Consider the following 3,669-nt stretch of genomic DNA (forward strand, 5'->3'; position numbering starts at 1 on the left):
GAGCACTTACCTAGCATGCGTCGGGCATTGAGTTCCATCCCTGGCACCACATAAAAATACACAAATAAAATAAAGGTATTGTGTCCATCTACAACTAAAAATAATTTTAAAAAATTGCTTAAGCTGGCTAGAATTCTATCTACTTTTCACCAAGCTATTCTACATTAGCTGTTTCAAATTACGTGACATGAGCATGATATTAAAAATTAAAATCATTAAATAAATATACATGACCTCTGGAAAATATTGTACATTTAATTCCCTGAGACATTTAAAATATTTAATACATTTACAGTTACTTAGAAGTGTGTTAATAATAGGGAAATTTCTGCTTTTGTTCCTAATCATATTAGATCACTGTAGACACTGAAGAAAAATAAGAGGCTATTAATTTTCTAGACGTTCTCACACAAAATTCATTTATACATGCACAGAAATGAACTTGGCAGGGAGCACAGTACTAGGTATTCAACAGCTTTTTACAATGAGATCATGGGATGCAGTGAAATTTCAATCTAATTGAAATGTGCAGCATGAAATTTTGTGTTTATAATATTTTATATTTATAAAGAAGGAAGATCTGAAATGAGATCTTCCATCCTAAGAAACTAGAGGGAGGAAAAAGACAATTAGGCCTAAAGGAAGCAGAGGAAAATAAATAATAAAATCAGAACAGAAATCAATGAAATTAAAAAAAAAGTCAGTAGAGAAAAGCAATAAAATTAATAACTTATTCCTTGAAAAAATATAAAATGAAGGTTTAGCCACATGAATCTAGGGAAAAATAGAAAAGGCATAAAAGATCAATATCACAAATGAAAAAGAGGTCATCACTACAGAGCCAATGAACAATAAAAGGACACTAAAGAAAACTGAGAACAATTCTGTGACTTCAAAGAAATAGACCAATTTCTTCTTTTTTAAATAAATATTTACTTTTTAGTTGTAGTGGGACACTATAGCTTGATTTTATTTATTTATTTTTATGTGGTGCTGAGGATCGAACCCAGAGCCTTGCCTGTGGTAGGCGAGCACTCTATCGCTGAGCCTCAACCCCAGCCCAAGATCAATTTCTTAAAAGACACAAACAATCGAAACTCACATAAGGAGAAAAAAATTACTTGAGTATTTTATCCCAGGATGAATTTCAGACTGTGATAAAAGAATGTAACTGTCTTACAAGTCCATAAAATAAACTCACTGAAGAGATAGAGGTAAGCATAGTCACTTAAGTAACTTCAGAAATAAATGAATCTGTAACACTGAAGGCAAAAAGAACCTTACACAAGCACTGTATTCTATGTGATGAAGTTGTTTTACACAGGGGGGTGGGTTAATAATTCTGAGATCATTACGCGTGTATATTGGAATTGCAAAACTAAGTAAACATATGGTGTTGTAGGGACAAACGAGGCAAGGCACGGAAGATAGCAGGAAACAGTTTTATTTGGCTGCAGCCAGGTTCAGAGGGTACAGCCTTTGCTGTAATTAATCAATCCCCTGAACCCCAAGTTCAGAGAGTTTCAGAGTTTTATACCCAGCATGTAAGGGGAGGGGCTCAGAAGTTCACAGTCAGCTTTTTCTTTCACTGTTCTGGGCATGTTAACTCTTCAAGGACAACACCTGAGAAGGGGAGAGCTTCTTCCCTTTCTTTCCTCCCCCTGCCAGCTGTTACCATGGAGCCCATTTGTAACTTAACTTAAAAATGTAGATATCTCTGTGAAGCCCCAGCTCAAGGCCAGAGGCCTTGTTTACGCATTTCTTCAAAGTACTATACTGGATACATTTGTGAAAAACTAGTAAGGGGTGTCTAGCACCTGGAGTGCTGGTATCATCTCGGCTAGTGGCCAAGTAAACAGGGTGACACGAAAATAGGAAGTTTATCTACAATGGACTCTTTTGCTAACAATCCTAAAATCAGCCATGGTGAAGAGGGCTTTTCTGTGGAGAAAGGGGGTGCCACTTCAATTTCCCCCTTTAATGATTCTCCCCATATTTTAAACCTTTACATTTAAGAGCATCATTACCATTATCTTGGCTTAAAGCCTTATAGAATGTCAAAACCTTAGTTGTTGTCATCCTTTCAACAGTAGCTTCTACAGTGGACCCACTAGTTTTAATACACAATGGAGTCAAACATGGGAGCAATGAACAGGTTAACAGCAGAATACCCACCACACCAGTTAAGCTTTTTAAATCTACCAAGAGTTGAAAACCATCTCCCCAAAGCATAATTGGGACCCAAACTTTAATGCCCTTATAGGTATGAAGTAACCCGTGCTAGTTCTCTTGTGTTGATGGCTATATTCTTAACTGTTTTTTCTATTGTCATCCACTTGGATGCAACAATCTGAGCTGTTGACTCTCCACATATATTCTTTCCTCAGCCAGGAAGTAATCTAATGCCAAGTGGTTTTGATAGTTAGCTACTCACATCTGGTCTGTTTTGTGGCTAGGAGGTCAAAGGTTATGGCAGTCTGATTAATAATAATTTTTAATACAGCTTGTAAGTGAATAATTCTGTTTAAAATGTAAATAGGAGTGCTATAACTCCAACTGCCATTTTGTGCCCAGGTAGCAGGACCATAAGTGGCAATAATCCTCTAGGGTGACCAGTTACCTTCACCCCAAGATTGGTGACCTCCTAAATCAATTTTCTTTCCATGGACCTCTTTTTCCTTTCCAAACAGTCATCCATCTATAGCTCTCCTCTATGGGTCCTAAATATATGTTTTACCACCTCTTGGTTATAGTGGATTGGCTTGACACATGGTTCACGAGATCTCCATGGTTCTAATAGGAGTAAAACAGACCGTGTTAAGGTTACCAAAGGAAATCAAACTAAATAATAGACTAACATTTTGGTTAGCATGGGTTAAGCAGCATAAATTAACAAAGCCAAACTAATAACACCCAACAAATCCTAGAAAACTTATATAAAGCAAGATAAAATATAAGTGAAATTTTGTTACCCAGAGTCCAGTCAGTAGGAGTTACTGTTATCAAACCAGTAGTAAAAACCAAACAGAGAATTACATATATATCTAAAGCAAGGGGTGGCAATGCATTACAGTATAAGAACTATCTCAGAGGTTGAAAGTGTTCATTAGTCCTGGTGGGAAGTTTATCTTTCACCATGCATTGATCAGCCAGTCCCTCCTGTGTGGCTGAAACAGGGCCTTAGTCTCCTCAAGCTTCCGCAGTGCGTAGACCAGTCAGCTTCCAGAGGGACTGGAGCAGGGCTGTTGTCCTTCTGATCCTCAAGCTTCTCTGGTGCTCCTTTTTCTTCAGGATGGTCAGCTTCAAGGGCATAGCAGCATCTGGAGAGCACTCCCAGTCCGCAGCTGCAGGTGTGAGTCTGGTGTAGTGAATCCAGGGACCTATCTCTGCAAACTTTACTGCAGTTGGGGTGGATAAAACAACAATGAAAGGGCCCTTCCAAAGAAGTTCAGGGGTTGAATATTCTTTGACTCAGACTCAATCTCCAGACTTGAAGGAGTGTGCACCTGGGTCAAACTTACTGGCAATCTTTCTCTAACCCATTGTAAAGTTTTCCCTAAGGTCTGAAGCTGTAGTCTCAGGGTTAATTTTCCTATCTCTCTTAAGTCTCCCTGTAGTTCCCTAATAAGAGGAGGGGAACTCTCATATATTATCTCAAAAGAAAAGATT

This window comes from Urocitellus parryii, chromosome 8, assembly GCF_045843805.1.
Source record: "Urocitellus parryii isolate mUroPar1 chromosome 8, mUroPar1.hap1, whole genome shotgun sequence".
In the NCBI taxonomy this organism is placed as follows: Eukaryota; Metazoa; Chordata; class Mammalia; order Rodentia; family Sciuridae; genus Urocitellus; species Urocitellus parryii.